Source organism: Girardinichthys multiradiatus, chromosome 23, assembly GCF_021462225.1.
Source record: "Girardinichthys multiradiatus isolate DD_20200921_A chromosome 23, DD_fGirMul_XY1, whole genome shotgun sequence".
NCBI classification, from domain to species: Eukaryota; Metazoa; Chordata; class Actinopteri; order Cyprinodontiformes; family Goodeidae; genus Girardinichthys; species Girardinichthys multiradiatus.
In genome coordinates this window covers 1,307,816-1,321,946 of record NC_061815.1, presented here as the reverse complement: position 1 = coordinate 1,321,946, position 14,131 = coordinate 1,307,816, and positions in this window count along the sequence as shown.

The following is a 14,131-nucleotide window of genomic DNA, read 5'->3' as shown; positions in this document are numbered from 1 at the left end:
AGAACACATATAATTAGTCACAGTAGAAGCTCAGTCAATTGTCATGTCTAGGAGAGAGAAAGGATTAAACACTGAAAGACAGGACCATGTGGATCATCGGTAGAGGTTGAGCATTAAATTGTTGCCAGCAGAAGCTTGGACGATGCCCCTCTCCAGAAAGGTGTCACAGGTAGACACAGAGCCAGGCCAGGTGTAGCTTCTAGGAAGAGAGAAGAGAGAGAACAAAGTTAAAAACTGAAATAACAGCAAATAATGCAAAATTGGAGAGTAGTGTGAGAATGTAGCGAAGAGAGTGAAAGTGGTCATTATGTCTTCCAGCAGCCTAAGCCTATAGCAGCATAACTACAGAGATAGCTCAGGATAACCTAAGCCACTCTAACTATAAGCTTTATCAATAAAGGAAAGTTTTAAGCCTAGCCTTAAAGGTAGACAGGGTGTCGGCCTCACGGACTAAAGCTGGGAGCTGGTTCCACAGGAGAGGAGCCTGATAACTAAAGGATCTGCCTCCCATTCTACTTCTAGAGACTCTAGAAACCACCAGTAAACCTGCAGTCTGAGAACAAAGTGCTCTGTTAGGAACATATGGACCAATCAGATCTCTGATGTATGATGGAGCTACAGGGGTTGGACAATGAAACTGAAACACCTGGTTTTAGACCACAATAATTTATTAGTATGGTGTAGGGCCTCCTTTTGCAGCCAATACAGCGTCAATTCGTCTTGGGAATGACATATACAAGTCCTGCACAGTGGTCAGAGGGATTTTAAGCCATTCTTCTTGCAGGATAGTGGCCAGGTCACTACGTGATACTGGTGGAGGAAAACATTTCCTGACTCGCTCCTCCAAAACACCCCAAAGTGGCTCAATAATATTTAGATCTGGTGACTGTGCAGGCCATGGGAGATGTTCAACTTCACTTTCATGTTCATCAAACCAATCTTTCACCTGTCTTGCTGTGTGTATTGGTGCATTGTCATCCTGATACACGGCACCACCTGTCACAATGTGGTTTTGGATCAGACCGAAGTGCAGACAAGAGCTCGGCAGGATCATCTTTGTAATTCAAAGATTTATTTACAAAGTCAAAAGACAGAGCAAAATCACTGCAGGTTTCTCAAGGCAAGGCGTGGCAAAAAACAAAGCATAATCATGAACGAGAACGAGGTGAGACGAACACAAGGAACCAGCAACGAACAAAGACACAAAACCAACTAATATACTGAGGGATAACAAAGGGCAGGTAATCAGAGAAAACAAGGAACAGGTGAAACAAATACAAAGACTGAGCATGGGAGAAAAGATTAATAAACAATAAACAGAAACACAGACCAAGTAAACCTATAGACAAAGATAAATAATCAAATGGGGAATAAGAAAACTAGAATAATCATGACTAAAGTAAACAGAGAAACTAGAGGGAACATAGGAACAACAATAACAACCTAAGAACAAACAAAGAACCCATAAAGAGAACCTGAATACAAAAGTCAAGAAACTTAACCACACTGACTGAAATAACTGGAAAGGAAACAGAAAATAAACTAGTAAACAAGAAGAGTGCAAAGGAACAAATAAAACACAATTAAACACAAAGATACTAAAGAGAAATAAAACTAGAGAATCCAGGGAAGACCAAGAACTACAACTAGAAAATTTCGGAAGAAATTTAGACGGGGCCTGCCTCTTGGTGCATGCCTGCTATTTAAAATTCATTGTCTATGCTATTATCAGTTAAAAAAAAATTACTATTAACTCTGAAAGACTGAAGATTTTATTTTGAAATTTTCAGTAAGCCTTATTATAAAAAGGGCCAACATAGTCCCATTTCCAACACTTGATGAGCTCCAAAAATAGTGTGAAGCCCAGTCTTGCAATGATCTATAGTTTAAAATGTTAAGGCTTTTATTTTGTAGAGCATTTTTGTCTTATTTTGAAAGTCCAGCATGGTTGTCCTTTTAGGTTTGGGTTAGTTCCATTAGTTATATAGAACCTGTTTGCTATTTAAAAATCATTGTGTATGCTATTATAAGCTTAAAAAATCATTACTAAGTATGGAAATGGTAAATGGACTGAATTTATATAGCACCTTTCCAGTCATACAGACTGCTCAAAGCGCTTTACACTAGAGCCACATTCACCCAATCGCACTCACTAACGCTCACACATTCATACACCGATACGCAGATCGGTAGGCAACTTGAGGTTAAGTGCCTTGCCCAGGGGCACATCAACAAACAGCAGGAGGAAGCTGGAATCGAACCCACAACCTTCCGATTGCAAGACGACTACTCTTCCTACAGAGGTTGAGGCTTTTATTTTGAAAGTTTCAGAAGGCCTTATTTCAAAGGACCCCCATAGTCATACATCCTACACTGGGTGAGCTCCAACAGTAGTGTGAAGCCCAAGTCCTCCAATTATTTATAATTTCAAATGTAAAGGCTTTTATTTTGTAGAGCATGTTTTGTCTTATTTTGAAAATCTAGCAGCGTTGTCCTTTCAAGTTTGGGTTATTTCCATTAGTCATATAGAACCTGCTTGCTTGTCTAAAATCATTGTTTATGCTATTATCAGCTTTTAAAAAATCATTTGTACATATGGAAGGTTGATGTTCAGTGTAGAAAGAGGCTTTTATTTTGTAGCGTATGTGTAGGTCTTATTTTGTAAATCTAGTGAGGTTGTCAGCTATGACTGACTTATTGTGATCACTCATGGAAGCTTCTGGCCTGAGCTCAGCCTCAGAGCCACTCTCTGTCAGAGGTTACTAAAGTTCACTGGCAGCTGTGTTCTGTTGCTATGGTAATTAATGAGCGCCCAACAGCTGCTGTTTCTCACTCACGCAGCACCACACTTTGTGTCTCATCATGGCCTGGCTTTATAACATGATGGGACATGCTCCCGAACTACTGCCCATAACTCGGAAACTGTAAGGGCTATTGACGTCATTCTTGGACCGTTTTTCTCAGAACGAACAGGGAACGAGAATATTAACACATTTTTGTTGAAAATATAATATTAATGGCACAACAGAAAGAAAGGGAAAAATTGAGAAAAACACAAACATGCCTGAACATGCTCCCGAACAAAGTCTAATATCTCGGAAACCGTACATGGTATTTGAAAACTTTTTGAACTGTGAGCAAAAGCCATCCCCGATCATGGAGATTTTCATAGCTCAAAGTCATTCACAGTATAAAATAAGATGATGGAAAGAAATGGTGTCACTCATGGATTACTGGTCAAACTCTCATTGAAAATACATGGGAGAAAGCCTACAGAAATCTACAGACTCTTGGCGATCGAGGGGGGTTTGACAGAAAACCGTGAGACCTAGATTTCTCTACAAACTGAAAGTCAAACTGTGTTTCTAGGTGAAAGTATGGCGATACAGCAGAGCCTCAAAAACAGTGAATTTTGAGGATTCCTTCCTCCCCTGACTCCATTCATTTCTATGGGATTTAGGGGGATGGTTTTTCATTAGTTACGTCGCCATGGTAACTCGAAACGCCAACAAAAGTAAAAGCACACCTCCCGAGACCGAGCCGGCCATTTTGATATATATATATTGTGGGAGTGCGCGCTACGGTTCGGGCCGTATTAATCTGGACGGAAGAATAATAATAATATACGATAATATACGATAAATAAATAAATAATAAATAAAGAGTCCAGTTTAGAGGTGAATAGTAATAGGTGCCTCCATGCAATGCATTCAATGCCTCCTATGCATTGCTATGGCAGGCCCCAATAATTACAATAAAAATAATAAATAAACCGTACAAAGTAATAAGAAAACAACCATAAAAGAACTTAAGAAGTAAACACTAGGAGGAACAATACATGTTCTATTTCGTATAGGCTTCGCCCTTTAAGGCTATCGCTAGTGGGCTTATCCCTTCGCGCGCAGCGCAGCACTGAAAACTTTAGTCCACGCCCACCTGCTGTGTGGGCCCCACCCCGGTCCGTATAAATTACGGTGAGACCGGACAAACGGCTCCCATTTTTCTTCAGCGACAGCTTAAGAGCACTGATTCAAGAAGAACCATGGCTAGCCTTGGCACTATCTGCCTCTGCCCGGCTTGTAACACCGGCTACATCATGAGTTATGACCTGCATGCCATCTGCGAGGGCTGCCTCGGTCCTGATCATGCAAGCCTGGCCTTGACCCCGCAGTTCACCTGCCCTTCCTGCAGGCGTCTGCCTCTGGAAGAGAAGCAACGGCGGCTAGCCATTTTCTCCCCGCTAGAAGGGGAATTCCCTGTAGCGGACCAATGCTCCCTCGATGAGGCATTGGACATCTTTGGTGTTGGGCGGGAATCGGACGATTCCGCCCCAGAGACAGCAACTGATATCTCCACTCCCTTCCTCCGGACGGAGGACGCAGAGGCAGATACAAAATCAGTCCAGGCTCAGGGCCTCCCGATGTCGGCGACCACCCCCTTTCCGGCGATGGGGGCACTTGTTAGCGCGCTGCCGGACATCATCGCGAAAGTAGCTGAGGCTAAAGGTGTCCCTGTTCCCGCACCTTTAGCCCAGCTCCCGACTGACGACCTGGCGGGAAAATTCGCCCCAGCTCATTCAACTCGCCGAGATCCGGTTTGGCCCCGTTTTCCTGTGGTAATCGCTTACCTGTCGGGAGCAGCGGCAGAGCCGCTTCAGCTAAAGGCACCGGTCTCCACCTTCACACCCATCACGAGGGTGGAGATAAATGCGCGGCCGCTCTCAGAGCACTACTCAGAGTGGCGCCGCGTATGTTACCTGGACAGGTGGATGGACAGACTGATCAGCAGAGGTTACACGCTGCAGTTCCTGTCTCCGCCCCCACCGTTCAGAGGGATTTTGGAGACAGTCCTGTCCTCCCCGGAACAGAGCTCCGTTCTCATGTCAGAACTGCAGGAACTCCTGATAAAAAACGTCATTTCCAGGGTTCCTCGCGGAGAGGAAAACGGGGTTTTATTCACGGTATTTTCTGGTTCCCAAGAAAACAGGAGGTGTGAGACCAATTCTCGATCTGTCCCTGTTCAACAAAGCGATCATGGAGAGACATTTCCACATGCTGACAGTCAGACAGGTGATGGAGAACGTTCACCAGAACGACTGGTTCACCTCCATAGATCTGAAGGATGCTTATTGTCCCCATCATCCCGAAACACCGCAAATATCTGCGTTTCGCTTATCAGGGGATCTCATATCAATACAACTGCCTGCCGTTCGGTTACTCTCTCGCCCCACGCACGTTCTCCAAATGTGTGGAGACGGCGTTGCAGCCGCTGGGCTCGGCAGGGATGAGAATCCTTTTTTATCTGGACGACCTGCTTTTGCTGGCTCGGTCCAGAGAGGAAGCAGCGGTACAGACAAAGAAGCTGGTCGCACATCTGACAGTTCTGGGGTTTTTAATAAACTGGCAAAAAAGTTCTGTTTTCCCATCCCGGATGATAGTTTATCTGGGGGTGAAGTTAAACTCAGCCACAATGAGAGCCCGGCTCTCACAGCCGAGAACAGACGCGCTGTCAGCGCTTCTCCTCCGTGTCAAACCCCACAGCGTAGTGACAGCTCTGTCACTGATTACTGGGAATGATGTCAGCAGCTCACCTGATTGTTCCGCTGGGTCTGCTTCATATGAGACGTCTTCAGAGATGGTTCATCCTCCTGCGCATAGATCCTGTGCGTCAGAAGAGGCGGATGATCTCAGTCCCTCCTTCAGTGGGACCCGACCTGGCCCACTGGGGAAATCCCTGCATCCTGTCAGAGGGAGTTCCCCTCAGCAGACCTGCGTCACACGTCTCAGTGTTCACAGACGCATCCCTGTCGGGATGGGGAGGAACGTGTCAGTCTCAGGCGGTGGGAGCACAGTGGCCAGACCACATGTCTCTCCACATAAACGTGCTGGAGCTTCTCACAGTGTGGAAGGTGACAGCATTTTGCTCTTCTGCTGTGGGATCAGCATGTTCTGATCCACACAGACAACAGAGTGGCAGCAGCCTACATAAATCGCCAGGGAGGTGTGCGCTCGGCTCAGCTGCTAAACATTTCCAGGTGGCTGCTGTGCTGGGCGCGCATGAACCTGCTCTCCATCAGAGCAGTGTACATCCCCGGCGTCCTGAACAGAGGAGCGGGCATCATGTCCAGAGGTGGTCCTCGTCCCGGGGACTGGAGTCTCCACCCCGAGCTGATTGTTCAGATCTGGAGCAGATTTGGGAAAGCAGCAGTGGATCTTTTCGCCACACGGGAGAACGCACAATGCCAGTTGTGGTTCTCACTGAGCCCACGGGTGGATCCACCATTAGGAGTGGACACCTTTGCTCACAGCCCGTGGCCGAAAACGCTCCTTTATGCCTTTCCACCAGTTCCGCTGATCCCGCGGCTCCTGGATCGAATCCGAGAGGAACAGCTCTCAGTGATTCTCGTAGCCCCCGAGCGCAAAAGCACGCCATGGTTTCCGAGCCTGCAGCAGCTGGTGTCAGGTCGCCCATGGCAGCTGCCTTGGAGAGAAGATGCACTCCTCCAGGCGGGAGGGGCGATCAGGAGCGTCCCAGAGTTAGGTCAGCATCTCTTTTACACCTAAAAGTATCACGAGTTCGTTCAGATCGAGAGTGATAACTCTGGATGGCTTTTATCCTCCTCCTCATAACTCTGAAGAGGAGGCCACCTCTCATCTCCTCTGTCCCGTGCGCGCGCTTTCATGTTACGTAGCGCGCACGGCTGCACTGTGCCGCTCCCAGCGTCTGTTCATCCATTACAGAGAAAACTCTGCAGGACGTCCTCTATCTGTCCAGCGCCTCTCACATTGGCTGTGTGAGGCTATTTCACAGGCTTATATTTCCTCTGGATTGGATCCTCCAGAGAATCTTAGAGCTCATTCAATCAGGGGGATTTCATCCTCCACGGCTCTGCATGGAGGAATGACAGTGGAGGATATCTGCACAGTAGCCTCATGGTCTTCTCCATGCTCATTTATTCGTTTCTACCTGCGAGATGTGTCAGGTTTCTCCATGACTCATTCTGTTCTCAAGGTTCTGACAGAATGACTGTTATTTTGTTGCATTTATTATTGAGTCACCCTTCCTGCATGCAGACGCAGGATGTCGTAATATTATTATCAGCCACTGTTTGTGACTTATGATGTTATTGTCACTGCGGCTGTATTTCATTAAGCCTCCATGGGAACAGAGGTTATTCTCCTCTGTTGTGTTGTCTGTGGCCCACGAGGTTGTTATGCTGCATCATTACGCATGATCCAGCTGCTGATCTGTCTCCACTTTCCCTCATGGAGATTTTTGACCTGCTCTGCTCATCGTTACACTGTTACAGTTCGTAACCTTCATTTTCCTATTACAGCAGCAGGTCTGTTATCTCAGCCTGTCCCTGACCAGATATTTCTCTGTTCATTGTGAGGCGCAAGACGCTTGGAGTGCGTAATTACGCATGCAGAAGGCTGATTTTTGGTGTCATTAGGCGAGCAGATGTTCAGTTATGGTCTGGATGGACCCAGTGAGGCATAGACTACATCCTGCTTCGCCTTTAACCCACTAGCGATAGCCTTAAAGGGCGAAGCCTATACGAAATAGAACGTTGGTTACATACTGTAACCCCAGATTCTATGAGTATAGGCGCAGCCCTTTAAGCTCTGGGCCTCACTGGTCCCTGAATAGCTGAAGAAAAAGCTATTCGGGAGCCGTTTGTCTGGTCTCACCGTAATTTATACGGACTGGGGTGGGGCCCACACAGCAGGTGGGCGTGGACTAAAGTTTTCAGTGCTGTGCTGCGTGCGAAGGGATAAACCTACTAGCGATAGCCTTAAAGGGCTGCGCCTATACTCATAGAATATGGGGTTACAGTACGTAACCAACGTTTCACATTGTCCACAGCCCAAGATTTGCGCTCCATTGAAACCGACGTTTGGCATTGGCATGAGTGACCAAAGGTTTGGTTATAGCAGCCCGGCCGTGTATATTGACCCTGTGGAGCTCCTGACGGACAGTTCTGGTGGAAACAGGAGAGTTGAGGTGCACATTTAATTCTGCCGTGATTTGGGCAGCCGTGGTTTTATGTTTTTTGGATACAATCTGGGTTAGCACCCGAACATCCCTTTCAGACAGCTTCCTCTTGCGTCCACAGTTAATCCTGTTGGATGTGGTTCGTTCTTCTTGGTGGTATGCTGACATTACCCTGGATACCGTGGCTCTTGATACATCACAAAGACTTGCTGTCTTGGTCACAGATGCACCAGCAAGACGTGCACCAACAATTTGTCCTCTTTTGAACTCTGGTATGTCACTGTTAGGGTTTTAAAACCTTTGTATTGTTTGTCACTCATGTCTGCTCTAAGTGCTTTTCCCTCCTTACATGTTACAGGAAGGGAGATGGAGACAAGAATGAGTTATGCTTTTATGCTTTTATTATTTTATGCTTTTATTGGCAGCATCTGGGGGCTATTCACCAGGTCCCCACTTCCCACTTCCTCTGTTTGTTTATAATCAAGACAAATGAACCCTAACCTTTCTGACCCCCCCCACACACACACACACACCCACACACACACCCACCCTGAATGTTGTTTGAACTGTGTGTGACCAAGCATGTATAAATAAAGAGAGAGGGGGCTAATACTTCGTAGTCTGTACTGCAGAGCTACCCTTGCAAGTAAATTGACTATCGTTCTTGCCTTTGAGTTGACTAAATAATACCTATCATTAATTTGGTCCTTCGATGCCGGATATTATAAGAACTAAACTGATTTTATCTTTCTTTGCAGTGACTGGTGGATCTCCGGGAGCAGCCTGACGTCAAGTTAAGCGCTGCCGCACAGCAGCACCTAGGCCTGGTGGCTGAAAGTCCCGGTGTGTGACGTTCGCATCTGGCCGCTGGATTATCGTCTTGCTCGATGCCAGGTGACTCTGGAGGTCCAACAGAGTCACTTAGAAGTTAACTCCAAGGTGAGATAGCTTTAAAATACAGTACATGAGATAAGAGTAAGCGCTATAGAAATAAAAGAAGAAAAGTACTTAAAAGTCGTTGGTAGTGTGTCGCCGGTAAGGGCACTGGATTGGGAAGGTTTTATTTCACCGCAAAGAAATAGCGATAAATTTAGGTAGGATCTTGCCGTAAGGAGATTAAAAACGACTAGGTAATTCCGCCGTAAAGTGAACTGGATAATTTGGTTGGTAGCATTTCGCCGTAAGGAAATGAAATTAAATGTTGAATAATAAGGGAGCTCATAAACTAAGTTAGGTCGACCATACATATTGCTGAAGGGACATAAATACGTTAAAATACTAACTGTGTGAGTGTTGTTGTGTGTGTCTGGAGGACTGAGCATTTTTGGAAGAATCTTAGCAAGATTCTATTGGTCCTGTTTTCTTTTGCCCAGATTAAAAATACCTTTTATCTGGGACATTCATACTCTACAAATATCTCTGGGTGAGAAGTTGCTCTGTATTACTATTATTTTTATTTTTTATTTTTTTATTACACATTAACCATCATCTCCTAAAAAATTAAAGGAAAAGTTGGGGATGATTGTGTTAAATGTGCTTTAATTTGGGAAGATAAGTTTGATTTTTCACAGAGTGGAAGTTTGAGTGTAAATAAGTTAAATAGTTTAAATAGTTTCAAGTAAAACAGTTGATGGATGGAGATAAGAAAAATAAAAAACATAAGAAAAAGATTAAAAAGCACAGAGTGCATCAATTAAGGTGTTAAAGAGTTAAAACTTTCCTGCAGGAAGTTTCGTTTGTCTTAAATATTGCGATCAGTTGGAAAAGAAAGGAGTATAGTGCATGTTATGGTGGACAACTGACTGACTGACTGATAATATTTCTGTGTGCAAAATCTGAACCTATACTAAACTTTTTCTTCTGCCTCTCTCACACACACACATATATGGGATTTGAGTGCAACATCTGCGTTTTTGAGTCTGGATTTTAGAAACCTGCCCTTCTCCATGGCTACTCCACCAGAGACGTTTCTTCGGCACGGCCTGAAAGAGAGAGAGTCTGCCTGCTTGCTGCAAATCACAGTGTGAGTTTCCACCAGAACGAAACTCAGAAGAAGTCTGGCCCCAAACCCACCGAGATGGACAAAGATCCATGCTGTTTGCCAGAGCCAGAAGAGCGATACACTGGATTGATATTGAAAGCACATCTTATGCGGGCAGAAGAGAAACAGTTCTTTCTCCTTCCTGGAGAAGTTAAAGTGGACAAAGAATGATTGAATGTCTCACCAACAGACCTGAAAGGCCTGGGTTGTTTTTTGGACTGATAGAGGACTGTGTCCCATGACAGTCTGACTCTGGAGCGATTAAGAAACTGATGGATGTAACGTACAAACACACACACATTTGCATAAATCCTTTCCTATTTTCTGCAATGAAGAATGCTAATTAACTGCTGCTCATGTGACACGCTTGCTTGACGTGGACAGATATAGCGGGTTAAAATATTATTTGAGGGTTAGAAAAGTATCTTCAAAAGGGTGATAACTGTTGGAATAATTGAATAAAGATTTGTCTTATATTGTTCTTATTCTTTAACTTGACTATTTGATTAACTTGACTATTTCATGATGTTTGTGTGAGAAAGGATGTGATGAGTTGTCTGCAGGATAATAAATGGAGCTGAGCTTGCAGAGGAGGAAGCAGTTCAGTTGAGGAGGTCATAAAGATGAAGGCTGATTGCACTGAACAAAAGGCACAACTGATCCTGGGAAGATGGAGGAGATTGTGGAAATGTGTTGTTAATGGATAAAGCTGTTTATGACCTGTTTGCAATGCAGCTGTTGTTTTCCCATCCTTTAGAGAATAATGGTTTTGTAAACTAGGGACCCCCAAAGACAATAAAAAGAGGAGTGCGGTCGGATAGGCTTCAGAGCGGTGCGAGATCTGTAACTGAGCACATCTTGACCGTTTCTCCTCGCAGCTAGTAAAATAACTAATTATTTGTCTCTCTCTTCTTTTTGTGTTGTTATAAGTATTTTAGGTTGGTTAAACCTGACATTAATTTGGTCCTTCGAGAGCCGGATTCCAACTACGCCTGGTGATTCCAGCGGGTCGGTAGACTCCAGGAAAAGACCGTGCTGTTTTCAACAGGAAGACACACAGACCCTTTCCGGGACTGGATTTTGGCCCGCCCGCTGGGATCTGACGGCTGACGGAACTCTGAGAGAGAGAAGAGAGGACAAAGTGGTGAGTGAATCTGGATTTCAAAAAAGTGTGACGAATGACTGGGGGTCATTGCGTGAAGTAAAAAAACCCTGTGAATCCTAGGCCCTAACAGGTAACAGCAGTGCGCCGGAGTCCTGCTTAAAGTATTAGAGAAAATACGGAAAATTCTGTGATCAAGGACGGCGGAGTCCTGAGAAGTATTAAGAAGAAATACTGAAAATTCCGCATTTAAAATGTGTGCATGTGAGGAATGAAAGGAGAATTTAAACCACTAGGTTTTGCCTCATACCAAAGCAGTGGGATTGTAAGTGACTAACTTTTGTGGAAGCAAAGGCAAGAATTCTCCACTCGAAAGAGTTGAAGTGAGAATTACCACAAAAGGAGATTTTTCTGTCACCCTACTGAGCAGAATAATCCAGTATTTAGAATACCCTAGGTATTTATATGCTGGACCAAATTTAAATAAAAGAAATGGGAAAAGGGTGATTTAAATACACTAAAATAAATAATAATGTAAAGATTGGAAATGTATGGAAGCACAGGATCAAATTAAAATATTAAAATTAAAATATTTAGATCAGAGGGCTAAGAAGTAATTTTTGATGGACTTGCAAAGTGGAATAGCAGGACAGAAGAAAGGGAGTAAAAGAGTAGGTGGAAAGTTTTTGTTTTGTACCAAAGATCTGATGAGGTTTGACAGGATTGAATGGGCTAAAATGAGTCCCTTTGGTAAATAAATCCATCCCCACCATGGCTGTACCTCATGTATGTTTTATTTGTGTTTATTTTTTTATTGCTTGAGACGCTGAAGGCTGTTGATACAGTTTGTCATAGAGGTTCATGGCATGACACGGTTTTTTTTCTGAGTAACCTTAGAAAATATTTTACTCTTTTTAACAGCAGAACAAACAGAGTGAGGGGATTGATTGATAGGCTTACAGTTAAATACAGACGCAGAGCTGACTACGCAGAAATAGCCAGAGTGAAACAAAAAGAGGAAGAACTTTTGAAGAATATAGGCATTTTATAGGGTTCACCACAGCAAATCTAGAAGACTATATAAATCATGCCCTCCATGCAGAAAAGTAATGAAGGATGAAAAACAAACAAAAAAGAATTGTCAACACCAATTTCCAGCAAGAAGAGCACATTTATTATTAAAACAACAGAGGAAGAGGAAAATTTAGAGGCAGAAGGACAAAACCGCAGGTGTCAGAGAGGAGGAGTGAGCAGAGGAAATTACAGACAATACACCTCAGGGTGTTGGTGTTAAAAGGAGTAAGACCATCTTATTACCACTATTAACTGGATGTTCTGAATAAGCCACCCCTAGACGTAGGGACAGCTTTATTAACAGAAGGAAGAAATGTCATTACTACAAGATCAGATGACACCAGATGATCTACATATTACCATGTGGTATAAAAATACTCCTGGACCAGATAAAACTTATGAAGAAACATTAACTAAAGTAACCCCTACCAAAGTCATGGTAACTTATGTTTATCCAGATGGGAAGAGTACGTCAGTGGCTGAAGTAGTGTTAGCGGAAGACACTAGGAAGCTCTGCAAAATGTGGACACCTCCACACATATCTTTATTCAAGGATAAAAAACTCAAGTGGCATGATATGGGAAGAATAGTGCAGAGGGGAAAAGATGTCACAGACTGGTTTGTAACAATAATGAATACAGAAACTAGTGCATCCACAAGATTAATTAGAAAATTATTATTTTGGATAGTGATAGTGTAAGTTTTATGAGCGTGCTGCGCGTATTCTAAAGCTTGTGTAACAGTTTCTGTATTTTGATGAACCCAATGTTTATCTATATACCGTCTGAGTTCAATTTTAAGGTCTTGCAAAAAGGCTCTCTTCAACTGTTGCTGATAGGCTCCTGCCTCTGCTTCATTATATGGTATAGCAGAGTTTGCTCTAAAAACACGTGTTGTAAATATGAATCTGAGAATATTATTTAATATTTTAATATTAATATTTTACAAAATAATATTCTGGTCTGTTAAGGATTGTCCTGTGAATACCAGCCCCATTAAGGCGATGGTATTAGGACAGAATAGAAAGGTGTGAGACGAGCTCAGGCATTATTGAACAGCATAAACTCTGCACACATATGGAATGAATTCACACAATTTCTTAAAATACAAGAATTTATTAACAAAAATAAGTCAACTCAAAGTCAAACATATTTCAATCAACAAACTCTTTACTATGCTAAAACAATCCAACTAAACTACCAATCAGAATGAAAGAATAATGAAGACTAATGGGCTATGTACAATATAAACAAGTTGATTAAAGATGATTAGAAATCATGACCAAAAGAGTGATGCAACATTACTATGCAATGTTTATGTTTGAGAACCAAGGATTATCTTGAAGAATCTGGAAGTGAAGTTAAGTTAGTTTTGGAACTAACTTAGAAAATAATCAGCAACCTTTAGACAACCATTCACAATGCAAGATCAGATAAAATATTATTTTAATAAAATAATGTTTTAAATAATGATCTGCTGAATAAAACCAACCTCCTGGATGACTAATTCTCAACGGTGTCTAATTAGCTGCCTTCATTTATTAAAATAATGTTTGAAGAAATATTATTGAGTATTTTGGAAAAGAGCCAAATCTTTCTGGAGAAATGGGGCTTAATGGTGTTTACTTAGTTATCAACTTTAGTAAATGATGTTCGGGGACTATTATTCACTAGCTTGAAAACTAACAACCTTTCTGTTGACTAGCCTTAATGCTAGCACACGTGTTCTTACCGGCTGGCCGTTGGGCTAACAAAGAAGCTAGCTAAAGTGCTAAGCTAGAGATAGCTTAGCGCCAGAATCAACACATACCTTTAAAATACCAGGGTTAAAATGCATAAGCGCTGACAGCGCGTTATGAGCAATGTTCTGGTTAAAACCACCCTTTAAATAAAGTTTATCTTAGCTTTAACACATACAAA